Below are 26230 nucleotides of genomic sequence, written 5' to 3' on the forward strand. Positions count from 1 at the left end.
GGTGGGCAGCAGGATGCAACCACAACAAGGGACTTCCCTTCTCACAACCCCACGCCACCCAGACTCTCACAACAGATGCATCAGACTATGCCTGGGGTGCACACCTGGATGGCAGGTGCATTCAGGGCCATTGGAACCCAAATCAAAATTATTTGCACATCAACCAAAAAGAGATGCTAGCTGTTCAGCACACCCTGACAGCTTTCAGACCCATACTCTCCCCAGGGCCTCTACACCCAAATCAAATACATCTGCACATCAACCAAAAAGAGATGCTAGCTGTTCAGCACACCGTGACAGCTTTCAAAAAGATACTCTCCCCGGGGCCTCTGCTGATCAAAACAGATACCACCACAGTGATGTGGTGTATCAACAAGCAGGGAGGGACTCACTCTTATCCTCTCTGCAGTCTCGCCATGACCCTTTGGCACACGGCCTCAGCCATTCAACTACACCTGCTAGCACAATTCCTGCCAGGCTCCCTAAAAAATCTGGCAGGCAACTTGAGCAGAAACCTGCTTAGACCCACACAAGTGGCAGCTAGACCACAGAACCTTTACCCTTTTAACCCAGAAATGGGGCATCCCAAAGGTGAACCTCTTTGCCTCCCACTCCAATCATCAGCTCAGCAAATTCTGCACCAGGGAACCTCACAGCAAGGCCTGGAAAGTGGATGCTCTATCCTTCCAGTGGGTAAACTTTTCGGTCCAAGCATTTCCCTCTCTACCACTCATTTCAAGGGTACTGCTCAAAATAAGGGAGGAAAAACCAAGGGCAGTCCTGATTACCCCAGACTGGCCATGCCATCACTGGTACCCAATGCTGTGCAGCCTGTCACCATGGCATCTACCTCAGATCCCAACTCTCCTGACCCAGAGGAATGGAAAATTCATCCATCCCCAATTGCAGACCCTCACCTCGGCAGCTTGGCTTATTTCCTGACCTCTCCTCAAGCTGGCAGCTTAAGCAAACAAGTCCTATATGTTTTACTTGAGGCCAGACGCCCCAGCACTAGAAATGCTTATGCTGACAAGTGGAAAAGGTTTTGTACCTGGATCCAGGCTAAGGGAACTTGAACTGCACAGCCCTCCTTACCTCTCATCCTGGATTACCTAGCAGACCTACTACACAGGAGTCTGCCCTTCTCTTCTATTAAAATTCATGCCTCTGCCATATCTGCTCATTACAGCACAGAGCCACCTCTCTTCTCACACCCTTTCATCAAACAGTTACTAAGAGGGGCTAACAACTTGAGGCCACCCAGAAGAGCTCCTACCTCAGCTTGGGACCAAAACTTTTTGTTGGAAAAGCTCACCCTACCCCCATTTGAACCTGCAGCTTCAGCAGAGTTAAAATTCATCTCTTGGAAGACAGCCTTGCTTCTGGCCATCACTTCAGTTAGAAGAGCATCAGAGCTTCTAGCACTCATGGGTGTAGAGCCCTTCATCATTTTCCATGCTGACAAGGTCTCCCTCAGGACTTATCCCATCCATCACGCCTAAAGTGGTGTCCAGTGTGGCTCCCAACCTATTCATTCATTTGCCCACCCTTTTCCCTAACCCAAAAAACAAAGGGGAAAGGATTCTGCATTCTAGATGTCCACAGACAGCTCAGATTCTATCTGGACAGGACTAAATCTTTTAGAAAAACTGATCAATTGCTAGTCTGCTTCGCAGCAGGGGTGCAGAGGCCATATCCAAACAATCTCCAAATGGATATCGCACTGCATCCATTTCTGCTACAAACAGCATGGGAAAACACCCCAAAGGGGGTCAGGACACATTCCACCAGGGCAACCTCCACCACTGCAGATTTTTTCAGAGGGGTTCCCACCAGGGATATCCTGGAAGCTGCAACATGGGCACCTGTTCATACCTTCACCAAGCATTACCACCTGCCTATCTTCTCCAAATTCAGGGCAGGCTTTGCCACCGCAGTCTTGCAGGGCCTCCTAGCTAGTCCCCATGACTGCCTCCACCCTTTTCTTCAGCTTTGGGAATCGACCCAAATGTGATGACTGCAACAGTGAAACACAAAGAACATAGTACAGTTGTGTACACTTACCATAAATATAGATGTTCGAGTGTATTCACTGTTGCAGTCCTGGTTCCCCTCACTCCATCTGCCTTGTCTCACTCTCTCTTTTCCTCTCTCCTTACAGGGAATTTTTGTTATTTACGTTGTACTGGTAGTGTTCTTCCGCCATAACCTAGCTCCCTATTTCGGGGCTCCTTGGCAAGAAAGACTGATGTAATGGTGCCGGCTGCCTGATTTTATACCACTGACTACCTGACATCAGTCCTGGAGCGACCGCAACCAATGCAGAAATACTAAACCTCTGGTATTCGGGCCGACTGAGGGCTACCCCTGGCAGGATAACCCAAATGTGATGACTGCAACAGTGAATACACTCAAACATCTACATTTATGGTAAGTGTACACAACTGTACTCTTATTTAGCATTTTGACATGTTCTGTTTGACAGTTATTTGCCAAAGTATAGAAAAATATACTTTTCATAACCCGAGTCCTAAACTGTGATGTCTTACAGCATACATATACACTTTTTACCATGTTGTGAGCACTAACTCTGTCTTCAAAAATGACATCTTTCTTAGCATGTGGACATGTTCCCTAGCAAAGTTATTTACCAGAGTATGAAAATATAACATAATTTTCAAAGCTTAAGTCATAAACAAACTGACATCTGTGCATATGTATAGTGCACAAGTACACTTCTTTTACCATCTCGCAAGTACTAATACTGTCTTCAAAAGGTGGGTCTTATTCAGCAAGTTAACATGTTCTCTACCACAGTTATTCACCAAAATATGAACAAATATAATTTTCATAACCTGCATCATAAACTGATATATGTACATGTGCACACATCATACAGATCTCTACCATTTTGTAAGTAGTAATACTGTCTTCAGAATGTGGACTTAGCATATTGAAATGTTTCCTACCACAGTTATTTACCAAAATATGAAAAAAAAAATACATTTTATAACCCAAGTCATAAACTGTGATATCTGTACATGTGTACAACATACAGATAGATGTCCTTCTATTACCATGCTACAGTATTCTTGCTGTAGGATTCTCCACCTCAGGTGACCCGAACGTCAGCTCCTTTACAAAAGTTTAAGCTTGTTTGCTGTTGGTGCGTGGGATGTCACATTCAGGGCCATAAACCAGGGGCCTTAAATGTGCACGCACAGACCTCAGAACTTTTCTGCCGTAGTCGAACATCAGGTGATCACATTGCTCCTCTCTCTGTCAAGACGTCTAAAGCCAAGTACCCATTGGGGAATTCTTAAAATTTCTGCTTGAGCTTGGTTTGCCCCAGACAAGCAATCAAGACTGATTCCATCCTTGTCTCTTCTGCATGCTGACAAGGATAGCAGGAATGTAGACAGGCTGGGCAAGAAGGTTTATACCTCCTCCACCCTAGCCTTCAGAGCTCTTAATTACCAAACCCATATGATTAAGTATGCCTTGGACTTGGTATCCCAAGTTCTATGCTACTATTCTTCTTACCTGACTCTCCCAACAAGACAGATGTAGCATCAAAATTGACCCTGGCTTCCCAGATAGCCAGGCACTCAATTAGATGCAGTTAAGATGTAGCAGAGGCCTCTTGCTGCATCTGTGCTTCACAGAATACTCGTGGCTTAGGCTCCAACCTTTGCCTGAAGATTTCAAATCCAAAATTATAGGTGCCCCATTAGACCACAGCTTCCTGTTTGGAAAATAGTCTGCTGAACCTTTTAAAAAAACGGCAGGAGAAGAGCAAGGATGGTACAAGATATTAAGCACCTTCTGGTATCTCCAATAGCAAAATTCTACAGAAACTATCCAGCTAAAACCATGTATGTCAAAATAACCCACTCCACTACTACCCCTTCTTCTAGACATAGAAAAGGAACCAGGAGGCAAACCTCTTCTAGGCCTGCCTCTTCTCAGCCTACCCACAGACAGCCCTTTCAGGACAGGAATAATACCAACAACTTGTGACTGCCTTGCCCACCACCTCCTGTCAATCCTACGGTCTGCCCCTTTGGAGAACTGTTGCTTTAGACTGCTCGGTTATGGCAATAGTGGAAAAGGGATATTTCCTATCTTGGCAAGTAAGGCCCACAGTACAGGGCATTCCATTCCCACCCAAAACCCAACTTCACCTTATTCCTCACATTATTCAGGACCTACTGGATCATGGAACCCTCAGGGCTATTCCTAGTGACTAAAAAGGATGGAGCATGGAGGCCAATCCTGGATTTGTCTTTCCTAAACCTCTTTCTAAAAGTCCCTTCCTTCAGGATCCTATTCCGCCAAACCCTCCTTCCACTATTGCCACCAAAAGTGTTCATGGCCACTCTGGACCTGAAGGAGGCCTACCTCCATATCTCCATACAGTCTGCACACAGAAAGTACTTACGTTTTGCTGGGTTCTGTTCTCACTTTAAATTTACTGCCCTGCCCTTTGGTTTATCCACTGCACCTAGGGTCTTCACAAAATGCCTAGCTCCCACCATAGCCTATTGCAGGACCAAGGACATTCAAATCTACCCCTACCTGGACGATATCCTTATCTTTGCAGAAACAGAAAACACCCTAAAAAGAACCTGCAGTTTTCCATGTCTCTGCTACATGGGTTGGGGTTCACCCTCAACCTCACCAAATCATCCCTTTCACCAGAGCAGGACAAAATCTTCTTGGGATGCAAGATCCGAATAGACCTGATGAAGGCCTTCCTTCCTCAGGACAAAGTCCTTTCCCTAAAAGACCACTTCCTGAACCTTCTTCAGGCCCGTCAGCAAGACAATTCATGCTAATTCTAGGCCTCAGGGCAGCCACTATACCCATGCTACCAATAGCCAGGGTGCGCCTGAGGAAGCTACAGTGGTACCTAAAGAATGTGTGGTCCCAACACACAGCCACCGTCTAGAATTCCAGATATGCTTCCTTCCCTGCCTAAAAACAGAGTTAAAGCGGTGGATTCAACAAGTTCAATTGAACCCAGGCCCTCCCATTCTACCCCCCACACCAGCTCAAGATATGCACACACATGCCTCAGATCTGTGCTGGGGGCAACGATGAAGGACCTCAAGGTGCAAGAACGCTGGCAGGTATCCCCCTGAACAAGCACATCAACATAAGGGAGATGATGGCTGTTTTATCTAGCCCTGAAAGCCTTTCTCCCCCTCCAACAGCCAGGCCCCCTGCAAATTTTCACAGACAATACCACAGTTATGTGGTACATCATGAAACTGGGGGGGGGGGAACAGCAAGTCTTACTGCCTCTGCAGGCTGGCAGTGCAGATTTGGGACCTAGCCTGATGACTTAACTTATCTCTGCAGGCAGTCTACATCCCCTCCCACGGCAACCACCAAGCGGATGCTCTCAGCAGATAATTCTCTCTGCATCATGAGTGGATGTTGCACAGAGTATATTTTTAGACATTGTTCACCAGTGCAGCACACCTCAAATAGATGTATTTGCCTCCCCCCAGAACAGACAACTAATAAAATTTTGTTCCAAGGACCAGTCCCCACTAGTCTGGAGAGTGGGTGCCTTCACCATCTCACGGAAGGGACTATTTCTGTATGCCTTTCCTCTTGTTCAAAAGGTCCTCCTAAAAATCAGGAGGGACATGCCAAAAGTCTTGCTGGTGTTTCCCTATTGGCCAAGGCAGTATTGGTTCCCCCTACTACTATCCCTTGCCAAGGGCAGTCACCACAAGTTACCCCACAAGGTGGACCTACTTACACAGCAGAAGGGAACTCTCATCCACCCTTGCCTGGAGATGCTGTGCCTAACACTCTGGGTGATGAACTTTTAATACCCTTCAGACACTGCTACTCTGAGGATGTGCTTTCTGTCCTGAGGGAGACCAAGAAACCTAACACTAGGAGATCCTACACTTAAAAATGGAAAAGATTCTCCAAATGGTGTCTCCAAAGATATAGGGACCCCTTTCAAGCAGATGTCCTCCTAGTCTTAGTTTGTGTGTGAATTTATCAAGGCAGGCCTTTCATACGCTTCAGTGAAAGTGCACCTATCTACTATCTCGGTCTGCTTACCTTTAGAGCCTCGTTTACTGTTCAGGTTAGATGTTAAACTGTTCCTGAAAGGGGTCTTACACATTAGACCACCGAGGAAACCCATCTCATCGGGACCTAAATTTTGTCCTGGAGAAACTCACACTGGCTCTACTTGAACCGGCTAGTTCTGCATCCCTACAGATGTGCAAATGGAAAACAGGGTGTAAGAGCTACAGGCACACATGACATGCCCCCTACACTATTTTCCACAAAGACAGGGTGACCCTGCACACCCAACCCTTCCTTTATGCCCAAAGTGATCAACGAGCTATCATTAAATCTGTTCACCTACCCACCTACTTTCTCCTCTCCTACCAATGACAGTCAGAAGAATACTCCACTCCCTGGATGTTCACAGGCATTTAAGATTGCACTTCGACAAAACTAAGACCATTAGGAAATCTAATCAACTTTTTGTATTCTTTCATACTCGTACACTCAAAATCTTTTATTAAAAGTCGCAAGTTAAAACCTCTCTTCAGAGTTAAAAATTTCACCAGAAGGCTTCCTCAGGTGAATACACACCATAAGGCTTCTTCAGGCGAATACGCTATCACAGAAAGGACTTGCTTCAGTGGGTCAGAGTACACTTTACTAGGGCTGTAGCATCCTCCAAAGCCTTCAAGGACCTAGACACAGCCTCCATCCTGGAGGCAGTCACCTGGTCCACTGTGCATACTTTTACCAAGCACTACAAATTAGATATCTCCAGAGCAGATTTTGTCAGGGCAATCCTGCAGGGATTTCTGGAATCCACTACCTCTACCTCCACCCCCACCCTTCCTCCTCTTTAAGCTGTGGTACTCTCCCACAGTAAGAATACTGCAACATGATATTAGAAGGACATAAAATAGTTGTGTAAAATCTTACCATAACCATAGACGTCCTTTTCTTCCATGTTGCAGTATTCCTTCCCTCACACTTATCCCCCTACATTGCCTTTCACCTGTCTATGGGGCACTGTGGGACACCACCTAGACCAAGGGTCTCACTGGGCAGTAGATGGCATTTCACCTGTCTGGAGGGCATCATTTGGCGCTACCTAGTCCACTGTCTGACTGGGCAGTTAATTCTGAAGTCTGTACATGCAGACATCACATTTAAGGCCCCTGGTGTATGGCCCTGCGTGTGATGTCCCACGCACCAACAGCAACCAGGCTTAAGCTTTTGTATAGGAGCTGACATTCAGGTCGCCTGAGGTGGAGAATCCCACAGTAAGAATACTGCAACATGGAAGAGAAGTACATCCTATGGTTATGGTGAGACTCCCACAGTAAGAATACTGTAACATGGAAGAGAAGTACATCCTATGGTTATGGTAAGATTTTACAAAACTGTTCTCTCTTACCATCCTAAAATGAGGCTTTACTCATGTTGATTTATTCATGTTGTGTTTTGGGTACTAAAAACACATCAAATTTAATAGTTTTACTTACCATAGTGGTCCTCCTTCATCATGGATGTTTTCCATCCTTTACTAGGTGCATGTTGCCAGCATATCATGCATTGCTGCCATCACACCATTGTATAGATCAAGTCAAGAGCAGGTCAGTACCATTTTCATTTAGGTGAACTTCATCACTTCTGAAAAGGTGAACATCATCTGCAGTGATACTGTTATGGCTGATTATTGATACACCGAATATGTGTATCAAGCATGCACGAGCCCATTCTGTAACTGTCTGACCTTGTGCACTGCCTGTTGGCTGTTTGCATTTCTGGTGAGGAATTATGTCATGCCACACAAAATGAGAACGTGGCCACCACAAATGCATGTGTACAAAAATCGCCTTGATTTGAAACCTCAGTTTTCCAAGTGGATGAGTGATGACATCACTCCCTCAAATGTGCAACTTGAGAATGTCAGGTTCAGGGTTGATGGAACACTTCTTTCCAACAACTGCAGGAGTCTACCCCAATATATACCTCTTACAGTCCAGTATACCTTCACGCTAGATGTGGGAAAGTCAAGTTGTAGCATTTCTCACTTCTGGAGGCATGGTGGGGGCAGCCCAGTGAATGTAGGAATGGCCACACGCTCACTTGTCGTTCCCCTGATCTTGAAGCTATGTCACTGTCATACGGTAGAAATACCTGTATGGGGAAGAAATGTGAATAGGTTACAGGTGATTTTTGAGATTACTAATATATATATATATAGATATATATATTTATATATTTTGCACACACACACATACTATATATATATATATATATATATATATATATATATATATATATATATATAGCCTTGTTTGCCAGTTCAAATCCTCACTCCTGTCCTCAGTGGCATTATTTTTGCAGTAAGGTTCATTATTTGCAGTGATGATGCAGTGGTACATACCTACCAACCAGGAAAACACCAGCTGACTCTCACTTATCAGAATGACAGTGGGTACAAATCACTTTAAACAGATGAATGATGTGATGTTCATTTGCAGTAATTCACAAAAATGTGAACCATATAACCACAATGAATGCTTTCATCTGTATCCTACAATTGAAACAATGGTAAAAATGAAAGAAAAAAATAAACTGTGGGGGAGGACTTCTGCATGATTCCACATTGACAGAAGCCAAAATCTGGCATATGCATTCATCAGTGTGATGATGACTTTTAGTAATGTGAATAAGAGTGGCACACTGGCAGCTGCTGAGAGTTTTATGTGGCAAAGTGATAGTGACTCAGTTATACTGTAACTGCACATATTATAAATTAGTAATGTGATAAATGACTTGCATTTCATTACTGCAAGGTTCTGCATGCTCAGACAAAGGTGATAATTGCTGCACATAACCTATTGTGTAGACATTCATTACGTTCCTGGTGCAGGTGTAATATAAGACTGACTCATTACCATCTGTTAGGAAAAGACCCGAGTAATTCAGTAAAAGTAGTATTAACAGTTATATATTACTGTGTCCCTCCTCTCACCTAAACTGTACACGCAAATACAAAAAGTAAGAAATATTGTCCTACATAATGAAATTGATCAATGCCAGAACTAGGGTAAAAGCAGTAATAAAATGTATATAACATATCACTGAGCCCTTCCTCTTGCCTAAACTGTACACACCACCAATGACAGAGCCGGAAGTATTGGCCAACAGTTTTGTTTGATCCATGCAACAATTACTGTAAAAATAGTAATATCTGTCTCCCTCAGCAATCTCTCTGATTAGAAATGAGACATATAAATGGCAGATTGTCCAGCGTGTCTGGTTGAGCAATGCCAGGGATATTGTAAAAGTAAAAACATTTAAATCCTTGAGCCATCCCTTTCACATGAAATGTACACACACAAAGAAATAGTGCCCAAAGTATCTGGTTGATCATGGCGAGAATTACTGCAAAATTAATTCTCATCTGAACTGTCCACGCAAATGGCAGCCAACCCCCCACCCCAAAAACAAAACTATATGGAAGGAAAATGATAAAACCAGAATCTGTAGCAAATGCATTTATCTAATGATGATCTTCATTCATTCCTTACATATGGGTTCGGAACCGATCATCTGTTCTGACTCAGCCATTTACCAAGCCCTCGACAGCCAGAAAACTCACAAGCTAAGCTTTACCCATAGTGCCCTTCTTTGTTACCTCAGATCTCGTTTGCCATGTTTGAAACAAGACGTGCCAGACAGCCTCTCAGCAAAGTGTTTATTTTGTTGATAGTTTCAGAGAAATGTTCTCCCTTTAAAGGGAGAGTGTCAGATGCTGCCTTCAGAACACTTTTTTTTGTTTTCATCACCAAAATGTAGTTTAAGTGCTAAAATGGGACCCAGCTCACTGAATCTTTACTTTCTTGCTTCATTTTTGTGCAAATTCACTCTTTTTGCTTCTGGAGCGTTCTGCTCTTAATCTGGCAATGTAAGACCACCCACAGTGTGATGTCATCAAGCACACCCCTTTTCACCTTTGTTTGTTTTTTTTTTTTTTTTTTATAAATACACCTGCTTGACCTTTCCCAGTATTGTTCACATTCCCTAGAGAAAATGGATACAACACTACTTTAGTTCCTTTCTGGTCAACTTCCAAAGCTTGTTTGCAGAGCAAGAGATACTTTTGCTTGTGATCATTTTTAACAACTTGTGCTAATTTTTAACAAATGTTAAATAAAATTAAATAAAAATAAATTTCAGAAGTTTATTTACGTATTCATTAATGCACTTTATTGCCAAAAAATATAAGGAAGAACTATGGTTGCATTAAAATAATGGGTTTAAATTAAAAAAAAAATGCTTAAATGCAGCAGAAACTAAATTAGTAGGACTATTGATACTGTACACACTGCTCTGTGCCGATCGCTTCACTCATATTTGTCAACTTCTTGGTTGCAACACTTATGTCACTCACTGCCTTTTTCTCAAGGATCTAGGAGTCACTTCATCAGCCAGCCTCTCCTAAGGTGTGGATAATGTGTAAGTGGAGCTTGACAGATGCTGGCTTGTCTCTGACATCAGCTGTTGAACTCTAAACCTGCTGTCTGTTAAGATTACAGATACAGAAATAATTGGAGTAGTCAGGCTCCCACTTTATAGAACCTGAGATGTTATCAGAAAATGTAATGTGAATTAACATGCGTTTAGATGTAATTCACCACCTTATGTCTTTTTTTAGGTCTGCTTACTGCTATACCAGCTGTAATTGTGCGGTGGTGCGGCAGTGCAGTATCAACTTCATAAATGAATACCGATATTTTATTTGTGGTCACAGCTGAAGTGCTAATGCGCCTATTGTTTTAAGTGTAGCAAATTGCTTTTTACATTAATTGCAAGCAACTTGTTGCAGTGTTACAAAAATATTTTTTGTTTTATTTTTCCTTTCTTAGAGAAGTTTTTTTTCACAGGGAGCCTAGGGACCTAGCTAAAACTGCAGGCAAATAAAATCCAGGAGAGTTTTTAAATATGTCTGGCAGGTTTTGCATAACAATTCATTTTGGAAACAGGCACTGTTGACTGAATGTAATCATCAATAATTGTCAGAAAAGTACAGGTTTTACAATGGAGATTTTACAGTGGAGGAGGCAATAGCTTTACAGCAATATCCAATACTGTAATGCATTGTACCAATCACTTCCTTCACAATTCTCAACTTCTTTGCTCAAGACTCTGTAACAAAATAATGGTGGAAAGACCTACAATCAGGAAACATTTTTGAATTTTGCTGCAATTCTCCTAAAAAGTAAATAGACTAAAAGGCTTTTCATTAGTCTGCTTTTTCTGAAAAAGAACAGTCTCTTTTGTATCCCATTGGTGGCAGATTAATCCTTGGCGATTTACCAGTAACTCAAAAATGTATCAAGGGGCTAGGAATCTTATGAGACAAAACCAGTCATAGTTGAGACGTATGTTTTCAAATCACAAATTTTACAAGGGATGGGGCAAAATCAGGAACAGTTGAGAGATATGCTGCTTGTGTTCTTTCCCCAGTAATGCTGTACTTTCCTTCCACTGAATCACATGCAGCTTGATGAACATGACGACTGATTTTAACTACCATGCCATTAACTGGGAAAACTCGTGTACCAACACCTTTGCCCAACAGTTATTGGAATTCATAAATTCCAACACCCTGGATCAAGTAATCCATAGTCACACCAGGGGCTCCAATATCCTAGACCTGGTCATTACCAACATGGGAAATCGATGCTCCACACCTATGGTCACCCCCTCGTTAGTCAGGTCTGACCATAAGCTAATCACCCTTAACATCCACATCCCCGCACCCCAGTAAGGAAACCTCCATAAAAAACTTCTCCAAAGCCAACTTCATGCTACTCAAGTCAGAAGTGACAAACTTCATGACACCCATGCAGATGGGAACTGAAAGTTCAACTGCTGAATCCTACACTAAGGCACTGTATGAGCACATCCACTCATGCATGAATCTTGCCATCCCAAATAGAACCAAGATGCTCTCATCCAAAAAAAGGAAGCCAATCTGGTGGTCCCCTGCCATAAACAAACTTTACAACAAAAGAAAGGAACTGTTGTAGGAAAATCCCAGGATGCAAAAACTCCCTTACCAGCCTCAGTAAGAAACTGAGATCCCTCATAAAATCCTCCAAAGCTAGTTACGAAAATAAAATTGACACAGATTCCAAAGACAACCACAAGGCATTCTATAACTATGTCAAGAATCTAAATGGCAATGCTCAGATCTGCTCTGAGTTAAAACAGAATGGCATTAAATATACTGATCCCAAGGATATTGCCAATATCCTGGCAGATCGATTCAGTGTCAACTTCACCCCCCCAAATGGCCCATCTCAATACCAAAGATTGCCAAATTCCAGTAATGGCCACACAGGTGAAAAACACACTCTCCAAAGCTAAGAATACAGAATCCATGGGACCAGATGATATCCCGGGCTGTGTACTACATAAACTACAATATGAACTGACATCTCACCTAAGTGTCATGTTTAATCATAGCCTCACCTCAGGTTTTATGCCCACTGAGTGGTGCAGAGCTACAGTTATCCCACTCCACAAGGGGGGGGATCCACCTTGGATCCCAGAAACTACCGTCCCATCAGTCTGACAAGCCTTATCTGCAAGGCCATGGACCGTATTATCATGGAACTTATAAACAAAGACATTGGCAACCTTCAAACACTGGACCCCACCCAGTTTGGGTTCATGAAGGGCCGATCTTGTCTCCTGAACCTGATTGACTTCTTTGAATCAGTCTCCAGAGCCATGGACAAGGGTAAGGTGGTCCACACAGCCTATCTAGACCTTGCCAAGGCATTTGACACCATCCCCCACTCTGGAATCATAGATAAACTTACTAAGCTGGGCATTAATCCCTACGTCACCCAATGGGTTGCTAACTGGCTTACTGATAGAACCCACACTGTAAAAGTAGCCAACTCCAAATCCAGCTCCAGACAAGTGGAGTACCTCAGGGTTCAGTCCTGGGACCGCTCTTGTTTGGCATCTACTTCTCTGAAGTACAGGCCAACGCTAAGGGACTCTGGCTAACAAAGTTCGCAGATGACTGCAAACTGTGAGCCATTATTGAATCCCCAAATGATGTGGATACTCTATAAAAGGGCCTTACAGAAACAGATGCTTGATGCCAGAGCCATGGGCTCAAGCTCAATGCCAAGAAATGTATAGTTATCCCCTTTGGGAAAAAACACGTATCCGTGAATTATCATATAGGTGGCAGTACACTAAACACCGAAAGTGTGATAAGAGACTTAGGGACACAGGTGGACAGTGGTCTCACCTTCTGTAACCACATCGCCACAACAATCAGGAAATCCTTCTATGTGGTGCACCTCATCACTAAGGGCTTTTCATCCAGAAAAAAGGAGGTCATTGTCCCACTGTACTCATCCCTCATTAGACCCATTATAGAATACAACACCCCGTTCGGTATGTACCTTTCAAGACATCTGCAACAACTGGAAAGGCTGCAGAAATACCTCACTGAAAGAATCACAGGCCTAAAGCAGATGCCCTATGCTGACCACCTTAAACTCCAGCTATAGTCTGTCGCATATCGTCTACTCAGAGGCGATCTCTGCTTAACATACAAGGCCATATCAAACCCAGAGCTGTTGGACATGCTACACTTAAAGAAATCCCAATCCCTCAGAGCCACATGCTCCAGGGATCTAAACCTTGTCATCACAATAAGCAAAACATGCTGGAGGGATAGGTTCCTGACCCAGAGACTTCCCAGACTCTGGAATAGATTGCCCATACATGTCAAGCAGTGCGCCTCTTTGGCCCTCTTCAAAAGGAACCTTGACGATTGGATGGGAGAAAGGAAATTCTCCCCAGGGATCACGTCAGTCACCCTGCTACTCAGGGGTCCAGGGAAGAAAATAGCGTGGGAAGAAATAGCCAGGGAATTGTTATGGCTAGGCTTAGCCTAGTACCAACCTATGAACCTAAAGATAGTTATGGGTGAGCCCAAATTTACTTTGTTACAGCAAAGCTGATGCTTAGCATGGGAGCAAAATGCTGACATTACAGTTTGTTTCTTTTCCCATGCTAAGTTTAATTATACTGTAAAGCCAGTAGTTCCCAAAGAACTAGCCATTACCTTTTGTCTCTCACTTATTTGTGAATGCTATTAATGTCACTGGAGTGATTTTTTTCCCAGTATTTGTTTAGCAAAGCTCAGGGGTATATCACTGTTTTGTTTCTTAAGTGGGGATATTTGACTTTCTGGATAGTAGCAAGTTTACTAATTTTTGACTGTTGTCTCTAAATCAGTTTTTGCCTATAAGCATTGTACTTTTTGACAGCCCCTTCCTTTGCATTTTCATTGATTTACTTGGTTTGAATTTGTTCAAATTTTGGCAAAATGTAAACCAGCTACTAAAATCCACCCAAAAGGCTACCCCCAAACCAACCACCCCTGACACTAAAGTTCCCATCGAAACACAATTCAACTCCCACTTTGTGAACTCAATTCTATCCTTAGTATCACAGGACAGTTCCTTCCTCACTATCCCCCCCAACACAACTCTAATACTAGCTTTACCCTCAAAACAGTTTCCACCACTTCAATCAAAAGCATGCTGTCCAAACTAAAAACCTCATCAACAGCAGCAGACCTACTCCCCAGCTATTTCTTGAAACTTACAGCAGATGCTATTGCTATCCCAGTTTCCACTCTCATAAACAGATCAATTGTTGAAAACTATGTGCCCAAACTCTGGAAAATATCCTATGTTACACCCATACATAAAGACGGGACCTCCACTGAACTTAATAACTACAGACCCATTGCTTTACTCTCCCCCCTGGCCAAAATCCTAGAAAAATGCATCCATACCCAGATGCTAAACTATCTCCTAGACTGCAACATCCTGTCACCTACTCAGCATGGTTTCAGACCCGCCCATAGTACCACTACAGCTCTCCTCTGCTTCACAGACACAGTAAACAGTCTCAAAAATGAAGGCCTGCAAGTGTCAACTCTTTTTTTGGATATGTCCAAAGCATTTGACACAGTCTCACACAAATCCTGCTAAACAAACTAAACCAATATCATCTATCTAATTCCACTCTTACCTGGTTCCAAAGCTACTTAACTGACAGGTACCAAGCTGTGAAATGGGAAAATTCTCTCTCTCCTCAGCTGCCCATAACTATAGTAGTCCCACAGGGTTCTGTCTTAGGACCACTACTATTCACAGTCTTCACAAATGACCTCCACACCTCCACACAGCATGCATCTATAATTCAGTATGCAGATGACACTACCTTAATCTGTGCTGCACAAAACATTCCCACCCTCCTGCAAACAACTCAACTAGCATTCTCTAACGTTGAAAACTACCTTACCAAAGCCCAACTTATCCTCAATCCAAAGAAAACTCAGCTTATGATTATAACCAGTTCTAACAAAAACACTAACAGTCAATTCACTATCTACTCCACAAATGCTACTCCAATTGCTCCAGTGCCACAGGCTAAGCTATTGGGAATAACCATAGACTCCCACCTAAAATTTGATAGTCATCTGAACTTAACTATTAAAAAAGTACATGCCAAACTGGGGTCACTCTACCGTATCAAACCATTTCTTATCAACAACACAAGATCAGCCATTGCTCGCTCCCAACTTCTATCCACCCTACTCTATGCATCTCCCATTCTGACTAATCTCAACAAAACTGAACTAAGCAAAATTGAAGCTTGCTATAACAGAATTGCCCATTTTGCTGCAAATTGCTCATATAGAACTCATCATTGTACTGCTTTGAGACAGCTCCACTGGCTTGAACTGCCCAACCTCCTAACCTACAATCAGCTCTGCCTCTGTCATTCTATCTATTACCTCCCCAATAAGTGTCCTGCCCTCAAAAACCTAGTACAACATCACTCAGCCAAAAGGCCTCTTAGATCATCAAGCAAACTACTACTAGAAGTCACCAACAGCTACAATAGCTTTGGAGATGCACTATATAGTAGTTCGGTGGCTAAAAAATGGAACTCTGTCCCTACTAGCATTCAGAACACATCATCCAAAGCCTCCTTTAAAGACTTCATCAGACAACATCTCAAGCAAAGTTGTCAGTGCCATGATTGCTCCCCAGGCTAGTGAAAGCGGATAACATATGCATACTAAATCTAGAGCAATTTATAATAGTTTTTCAATCTTACTCACAGACACTGGCTAATCTACAATGTATGTAATGTACCTGTGTACTATGTATGTATTCTACCTACATTCCAAAGTTCAGCTGTACACCACAAATCTATTACTTACTTTTATTTTTAAAATTAATATCTTTTTTGATTGTTCTCTCCACTGTAACTGTTTGTACCGCATGCCACTGTAAAAACATGTCTCTTGTAATTTGTGTGTATACTGATTATGTCTAAATAACTAAATGTGTCTGTAATTTTTCTTTGTGGAGCTTTTCTCCCCGGGCCTCTGCTGAAAAAGGGCCTTTTCAGCTCAGTCAGACACCCCCGGTTAACAAATGTAAAATAAAATAAAATAAATAGATGTTTGTTTGGTGACAATACAAATTCATTTAAAATGCATTTCACCATTGCCCTCTACCAGTAAAGCAAAATGGTTCTGTTTTGATTATTTTGCATTGATGGCCAGTGCTGCTTTTATTATTTTTGTATTTGTTTACTGGGAGAATCTGAGTGAAAGAAATGTCAATGAAGATCTAGTGGGGAGGGGCTCCATGAAATAAAACAGCTCTGTGTGAGTAAGGACTCTAATCAAATATGAAATAGCTCTATATTTTGTATTTCATTTTGGATATCACCATGTTGGTGCGAATAACTTGAGACATACCTCTCTAGACTATATGAAGAGAGACATCATTGAGCTCTCTGAATATGTTGTCCCAGGGAAGGTATGTGCCCAACTTTGAGCAGCATTTTACCCTCGCCTAGGATGATACCACAATATAAACAAAAAATGATTGACTTCAATAATTGGCTAAGTTTCTGGTGTCATTAAAAGGGGATTCAGTTCCTGTCAGTCTGGGATGACATGATAGTTAGACCATGCTGCTTTGCCAGAGATGGACTTCACCTAGCACCTCTAGGCTTTTGGTTGCTGGCTAAGGTGCTAATATCAAGAATAATGCCTTTTTTAGACAAGGTCACAAAAACAAAAATTTCTGCCATGAAAATATAAAACAAAGAAACTAAGGGTCATGCTGCTAAATGCCAGGTGTTTAAATCAGAAACTGCACTCCTCTCACTGGAAGATGTTGAAGTCTGTGCAGTCACAGAAACCTGGTTCAAGGCCACAGTAAATACCCCACCCTTGCAAGGCTACAATGTCTTCCACACTTTAAGACAAGAAATTGAAGGTGTGAGAACCAAAGGAGGCAGAGTATACATCTTCATTAAAGATAATTATACCTCTAGACTGGTTAGACAATGTAACTCTGTGGAATTACTCCAAGTCCAAATTACCACAGGTAAGACCCCCCCCCCCCATTCATGCCATCACCAGTTACAGGTCCTCTTTAATGAACCAAGAAGCCCATACAGCTTATTTAGACCTACCTGGGAGAATTAAAGTACAACCTAACACCATAGTCCTGGGTGATTTCAACTATCCCTCCATTAACTGGGAAATTTATATAAGCACAAACTCATTTGCACAAAAGTTCCTGGAACTGTTAACTCAAATGCTCTGGAACAAATAATGCACTACCCCCAAGGGGCTCTACTGTTCTAGAACTGGCCCTCACCAATATAAGTGACCGATGCAACGCCTCAAGTGTAGGGCCTGGATTGGTTAAATCCAACCATGAATCAGTCACATTTGAAGTATCAATAGCACCAGAACTCCCCAAAGGAGAAATCAGGCTAAAAAACTCACCAAGGCTAACTATACCCTCTTAAGGGATGGTATAATCTACTTCCAAGTTCCAGTTCCCACAGGTAGCATTGAGGACTATACTAAGGTATACAGTGATGCACTGTATAAACAGCTACACAAATGTATAGATACAGCCATCCCTGATATGATCCTCAAGAAAAAACAAACCATCCTGGTGGACATCTAACATGAATAGACTATAGAATAAGTGAAAGAAGCTGCAGTCTAAAAATACAAAAGTGAGAACCCAGAACTGGATGAGCACCCTGCTGGGCCTAAACAAGTAAATAAGGCAACTTATAAAATCCTCAAAGAGCAATTATGACACAAATTTAGCAACCTATAGCCAAGGATAACCATAAGGCTTTCTTCAGCTATGTCTGCAATGTAAAGACGTGCTGAACTAATTGTGGATGGTATAGCACACACACTGAGCCTATGGAGCCTGCTTAGCAGACAGTTTTGCAGAAAACTTCACCCCCACATCCCCAACAAGCATAACACAAACCGTGTCTTCAACATCACTTCCTCCCTGCATCTCCAAACAGCAAGTCATCAATGCTGTCTCCAAGACTAAGAGCACAGCCTCCATGTGACCAGATGACATTCTTGGCTGTGTTCTTAAACAACAACTAGCTACTCCACTAGGCACCCTATTCAACCACAGCCTGAGTACTGGCTTTGTCCCCACTGAATGGAAAACAGCATCTGTTATCCCCTTCCAGAAGGTCAGCTCGGCAACAGACCCAGGTAACTATAGACCCACAAGTGTAACCAGCCTCATCTGTAAGACAATGGAATGAGTCATCATGGATCTCATAAATAAAAATAGGAGACCTCCAAACCCCGGATCCATCCTGGTTCGGTTTTGTCAAGGGTAGGATGTTCTTCATGTTTCACTGTTGCAGCCATTACATTTGGGTAATCTGCTGGCAGGTTGCTCTCAGTTGGCCTGAATTCCAAAGTCTTGGGTTCTGTGTCAGTTGCTGTCTCTTCTTCCATGATGTCAAGTCATCAGGGGTATGAAACAGGCAGCCGACGCCATTTTCTTTAGTCTTTTTTGCCACGCATGGTGCCCAAAGCAGTTCGCAAGTGCCGGTCGGCCGACTCCTGAAATTTTCGAATTCGAGTTTCAGAACCAAAGTCTTCACTAAAGCTAAGTACCCCATTGGGGAAACTTTTTCTTGCTCCATACCAATGTCAGTAAAAGTTAATAATTGCATTACTTGTGGGAAGCAAATACCTCATAAGGATTTCCATTTGTACTGTATTCCTTGCCTAGGCCCTGATCATAATGTGCCTAGCTGTCAGTTTTGTGCTAGATTTAACCAACGCACTATTAAGCGTCGGTATATCTTTGCTTCAAAATATTTTGGAAACAGATTTAACTATTATGAAATGTCATCGAATAAAAATCCGACTACCGGAGTTCACAAAAAATGCAAAGAAAAGGATAGAGACAGACCATCAAGGTCCAAAACCGACGACAAAGCATCTCCTAAGCCGGTTCGCCGGTACTCAGTGAGGTGCTTTCGCAGCCCCTGATACCTGCTACTTTCGAGTCGCAGGCCTCTCCTGAGACCCATGTGGAGTCTGGCATGCCGCGAGATTCTCAAAGTATTGTACCCATGGATGTCTCTCCCTCGGATGGGTCCGGAGCTGCTGAGCAGGCACCGGCTTCTGAGGGTGTCTTCAGGCCTAAGCATTTCTATATAAAACCAACGCCAGCTTCAAAATCAAAGACAAAAGCAACTTCTAAAGCTAAAAAAAGATGCATGAGCCACATGCTCAGGCCTCTATGCCCAAAAAGCAGATGATCAAAAAGGCTGAAGACCTAATTACCTTGATCAGGGGTGCCCAACTCCCTTCTGATAAGAGGCCTAGGCAAGACACTGATTATGAATCTTCAGATCAGGTTTCTATTTCTTCTGATCAGGAATTTTTTCTATACCACCTTATGAAGATTCTGATGCAGAGGAATATATCCCATCTGCATCTCCTCCTGAAGATTATTCCTTTGGAGAAACCTTGCATACTTTGAGGGAGCATTTCTCAGAATCAAAAAAGAGGCTTAGGGATTTCCTTCTTCTCCCTCACCATAGGCCTTTAGCCATACCTCCTGTTTTAGACATTGTGGATGGTGTTTTCGGAGTCAAGTTTGACTCCAGACTCCTTACCGCCGGCTCCTAGCAAGCCAGACAGATATTACAGGGTTCATGATTCACACAAATTTTTATTTAAAAAGCCTGCTGCTGACCCTGAAACTATTTCACAGGGTCCAAAAGGTGTAAAGGCCTCAACAGCAAAAAATCCTACCCCCTCTGATAGAGATTCCAGGGCACTGGATAGATGGGGAAAGAAGGTTTATACATCTGCAACTTTGGCAATTAGGGCCTTAAACTGCCAGTTTCATATGCTTAAGTATCAACAGCATGTTATGGGATTACTGAAACAGAAAATTATGTTGATTTCTGAATGTGTAGAAAATAAAGAATTGCAGGAATTATTGCATGCAGCAGAACAAGTTGGAAAGCATACTTTGCAATTTGGTTTTGATTCCTTAGAAGCCTCCTGCAGGGCCACAGTTACTGGATCTGTGATTAGAAGGCATGCCTGGCTAAAAGAGCAAAATTTGCCTGCTCATGTTAAAGCTAAATTGCTGAATGCACCTTTAAAGCATGATGCTCTGTTTGGTATTAAGGCAGAAGAGGTTTTAAAGAAAATGGAAGACAAAGCTAAGTCTATGCAAACTGTAAAAGACTTCTTACAAGTGCAGCCACCAAGATTCAGTAGACACTGGCCTACAAAAAATTGGTCCTTTCCTGTGTCCGACAGAGCTCCATGGGGCAAATCCAGGCGCCCTAAAGGTTCTAGATACCAGTCACAGGATTCTTACAGGTCAAAGCAATGGGGTGCCTCCACCTCCAAATCTGGAGGAAACAAAACACAACCCTACAGTAAACGGTCTCAATGACTTCCCTCTGCCATCACCAAGCACTTATCTTTTGGCAGCTCCCTTAGGGGGAAAATTAGCACTTTTTGCTCAAAATTGGCAGTTAATAACCCAGGACAAGTGGGTATTAAACATAGTATCCCAGGGATACAGATTCCACTTCCACACTCTGCCAATTCCAAATGGTTGGCCAGATCTGCCAAAAAAATCAATGGGCAGAGGCACAGAAACAAGTTACGCCCCTCATGGATATGGGGACTATTCAGCCAGTGCCAGAACAGGAAAAAGGACAAGGGTTTTACTCAAGACTGTTCTTGGTACCCAGAAAAGACAAGGCCTGGTGCCCAATACTGGATTTATCAATTTTGAACACATTCCTGGACATTCCAAAATTCAAAATGCTAACTTTCCAGCAGCTTCTGCCCATGCTGGGCAAGAACGCTTGGCTAGTGACTTTAGACTTAAAAGAGGCATACCTGTATATCCCAATAAGGGAATCGTGCAGAAGATACCTCCGCTTCAAGGCTGGCTTTATGCATTACCAATTCTCTGCACTGCCCTTTGGCTTATCTACTGCACCCAGGGTCTTTACAAAGTTGCATTTTGCAGACAAAAAAGTATACAAATCTATCCTTACTTGGACGACTGTCTCATTCAAGCAGAGAACAAGGACATTCTTCTTCGGCATCTGGCGTTTGTGAAAAGGCTTCTAACATGCCTAGGGTACACAATAAATGAAAAGAAATCACAACTGGTACCTTCTCAAAAGATAACATTCCTAGGTGCAAGCTTGAATACAACTGCCCAGATGGCTGTCCTCACGCCAGACAAAGGCAACTGACGGTTTACTTCAAACAGATGGCAACAAAATCCCAGTTATCTGCAAGACAAATTCTGCAGGCTTTGGGGTTCATGACATCATGCGTTCTACTGATTCCATATGCAAGACTGCATATGAGGAAACTACAGTGGTACCTAAAAAGTTTATGGAGTCAACGTTGTCACAGTCTGGAAACAATGATTCCTCTCATTCCCTGCCTACAACAGGAATTTCTTTGGTGGGCAGAGGCATGTCACCAAAACATGGGACGGTCTTTCACTCTACCCCCTGCCAGCCAAACCTTAACTACAGACGCATCAGACTATGCATGGGGGGTCCACCTGGCGGGAAGATGCATTCAGGCCATGTGGACCCCAAAACAAATGCATCTGCATATCAACCAAAAAGAGATGTTAGCTGTTCAAAATGCCCTGACAGTCTTCAAGGACTTATTTCATCCAGGACAACTACTGATAAAGACGGACAACACCACAGTTATGTGGTACATAAACAAGCAGGGGGGCGCACACTCATCCCCCCTTTGCAGACTAGCCATGGCATTGTGGGACACAGCCTTGACTTACCAAGTACATCTTCAAGCTCAATTCCTGCCAGGAAAACAAAATACTCTGGCAGACAACTGAAGCAGAAACCTTATGGACCCTCACGAGTGGAAACTGTTTTGTTTTGATGTATTTTCTATGTATTTGACTATTTTCATGTACTACCTCTATTCAATTGCCCTGGTTTTAGCATTAATGATGCTGTACCTATCTTTGTCTTTGTCTGTTGTCTATTGTACTTAACTTTGTGGAGCTTTTCTCCCCGGGCCACTACTGAAAATGGACATATATCCAGCTAGACTAGCCCGGTCAACAATTGTAAAATAATAAAAATAAAATAAACTGGATCCACAGGTCTTCAGCATGATAACAAGGAAATAGGGGAGCCCGGACATAGACCTATTTGCCTCTCCTCTGAATTATCAACTGGACAAATTCTGCACAAGGACTTATCACAGACAAGCATGGAAAGTGGATGCCCTATCCTTCAGTTGGAAAAACCTATCATTTTACACCTTTCCTCTTCTTCCCAAGGTCCTACTGAAGGTCAGACAAAAAAAAAAAAAAAAAATTATACTAATTGCCCCGGATTGGCCCCACCAACACTGGTACCCAATCCTAAGGAATATGTCTCAATTCCCAGCTTGGTACTTGCCTCAAATACCTCACTTACTGTCTCAGCAAAACAATCAGCTCCAAACACTGAACCTGGCAGCATGGCTGATCATGTAGTTATTCAAACAACACCTCTCAGTAAAGCTGTGATGGATGTCATTTTGGAAGCTAGAAGGCCTAGTACTAGAAAATCTTATGCTGTAAATGGAAGAGATTCTGTGCTTGGAATCAAGCACAAGGAACTGACAAAGCAGAGCCAAATATTCCTCAGATTTTACAATACTTGACGGAGATGCTTGACAAAGGCCTATCTTTTTCATCAATAAAAATCCATGCCTCTGCCATATCGGCTCATTACAACACAGAGCCACCAATCTTTTCTCACCCTTTGCTAAAACAGTATCTTAGAGGGGCCAAAAATTGAAGGCCTCCCAGAAGATCACCAATCCCTGCATGGGACCTCAATTTTGTGTTGAAAAAGCTCACCCTGCCTCCATTTGAACCAGCTGCTACTGTAGATATAAAGTTTTTATCATGGGAAACAGCTTTGCTCCTGGCAATTACTTCAACAAGAAGGGTTTCAGAGCTACAGGCCCTCATGGCTGTGGAGCCTTTTATCATATTTTACCCAGACAGGGTGTCGCTCAGGACCAATCCTTCCTTTATGCCTAAGGTGGTTTCCAGTGTGGCTCTTAACCAAACTATTCATCTGCCAACTTTTTATCCAAATCCGCAGAACAAGGGGGAGCGAATTCTGCATTCCTTGGATGTACACAGACAACTAAGATTCTACTTGAGCAGGACTAAAGCTCTAAGAAAAAAACGAGCAGCTACTGGTGGCATTTGCTGCAGGATCAGTGGAAAGGCTATTTCAAAGCAGACAGACTATTTCAAAGTGGATAAGCCACTGCATTCGTTTCTGCTACTTACATCATGGTAAACCGGTGCCCAAGGACATTAGGTCTCATTCCACCAGGGCTGCAGCTACATCAGTAGCTTTTCTCAGAGGGGTACCAACCAAAGACATTCTAGAAGCTGCTACTTGAAGTTCTGTTAATACTTTTACAAAGCATTATCATCTGCCTCTCTTCTCTAAGTCCAGGGCAGGCTTTGCCACTGCAGTTCTGCAGGGCCTTATAGCCGCCCCTAATACTGTTTAACTCCAGCTTCCCATCCATAGCTTTGGGATTCTACCCAAATGTAATGACTGCAACAGTGAAACACAAAGAACATAGTACAGTTGTGTACACTTATCATAAATGTAGATGTTCAAGTGTATTCACTGTTGCAGTCCAGGTTACCCGCCTGCCATCCCCCTTTTATTCTGGAGCTTCTCTTTCCTTCACTATATTCTGCAGCCTTTGTGGTGTATTTGCTTTTAGATGAAGGTAAAGTTTATGTTGTTGCATGTATACATAGTTTATATATTTTTATATATATATATTTATGCTCCCCATTTGGGGGACACCTGACATCTGGGGCAAGAAAAACTAAAGAAAATGGTGTCAGCTGCCTGTTTTATACCCCTGACGTCATGGAAGAAGAGACAGCAACCGACGCAGGACCCAAGACTTTGGAATTCAGGCCGACTGAGGGCAACCTGCCAGCAGATTACCCAAATGTAATGACTGCAACAGTGAATACACTCGAACATCTACATTTATGGTAAGTGTACACAACTGTACTTTGTGCCTGATAAACCTAGTGGACTTCTTTGAGAATGTGACCAGAGCCATAGCTGAAGGCAAAGCTATGCACACAGCTTATCTTGACTTGGCCAAGGCCTTCAACACAATTCCACATTCAGGCATTATGGAAAACTAACCCAGTTGAATATCAGCTCCTATGTTGTCGGGTGGGTTTGCAAACTGGCTCACAGATAGACAACATTCAGTCAAAGTGGGAGACTTCACTGCTACCAGCAGACCTGTCACTAATGGGGTCCCACAAGGGTCAGTGCTGGGCCCCCTCTTGTTTGGCATACACTTCTCAAAAGTCAAGGCCAAAATCGATGGGCTGTGGCTAACCAAGTTTGCAGATGACTATAAATTAGGTGATATCACTGAATCCCCTAGTGGTCAGCGTTCTTCAAAAGGGGCTTACACAGACCAATGATTGCCACCAAAGCTATGGTCTTAAACTAAATATTAAAAATGTCATCATTCTCTTCGGTAAAAATAATGTCCCAGCTGATTATAAAATAAACAATAATACCAATTCTGTAGTGAGAGACCTGGGAACACAAGTTGACTGTGGCCTCAACTTCGACCACCGTGTGTCTTCTGTGGTGAGGAACACATTTTAGGTTGCTCACCTGATTAGCAAAAACATTGCCTCAAGGGTAAAAGAGGTTATAACTCCCTGTATCTGTCCCTCATCAGGGCTGTTATTGAATATAATGCTCCCTTTGGTATGTACCATACCAGACACCTGCAGCAACTTGAAAAACCTCAGAGATGTCTAAGAAAATTCAGTGTCTCCAGCATATGTCTTATACGGACAGACTGAAGTCACTATCACTGTACTCAGTAGCATACAGACTACTTGGAGGTGACTTGTGTCTGGCTTACAGGGCTGTCTCTGACCCAAATCTTATGAAAATGCTGCACGTCTAAAAGTCAAATGGGACTAGAGTCACTTGTTCCAGAGACCTCAATCTAGCCTGTCACATAAATAGGATCTGCTGGAGAGATGGCTACATCTCTCGGAGGTTGCCACTCCACTCCTCTGGAATAGGCTTCCAATCCATGTCAAGCAGAGCACCTCCATGACCCTGCTTCAGTGCAGCCTCGATGGGAAACCGTAAATTTCTGCCGGGAATTACCGCTGCTTCACTCCTGGACATGGGCAGTCCTTGCTAGAAAAATCTTGGGCATAGACGATATCTCTCATCTAGTATTAAATTGGGATTTAACGGATAGAATTGTAAAAACCTTTGGGTCAATAGCCTAGTAACAGCCTATGATCCCTTCACTTAATGTATTCTTTATTCTGAAAGTGACATCAGATGTTCTCATAAGATTCATAGGAATTTCAAAGCTGCTGAGTTCCTTGACCATTTACACCTTGTCAGTACTCAACCTTAGGCTACCCCCCCACTGCATTTTACGTATCTGATGGTTAGGATTTATGTGAAGGTACAAGAAATACAGCATAAGTGGGTCACTTATTGCACTGAAGCCAAGGTATAGCTCTCTCCTCAAAAAGCTGTAAAATATTGAATAAAGGATGAGTGATTCCAGTCTCTCCTGCAAACTCATATTCTTTAAATATGAGATCTCTCTAGTTGTTTGATAATCCCAGTGAGGTACATCCCAAAAGGGGCATTATACTCAATA

The sequence above is a fragment of the Protopterus annectens genome, chromosome 2.part0 (assembly GCF_019279795.1).
Source record: "Protopterus annectens isolate FY-2018-M chromosome 2.part0, PAN1.0, whole genome shotgun sequence".
NCBI lineage: Eukaryota > Metazoa > Chordata > Ceratodontiformes > Protopteridae > Protopterus > Protopterus annectens.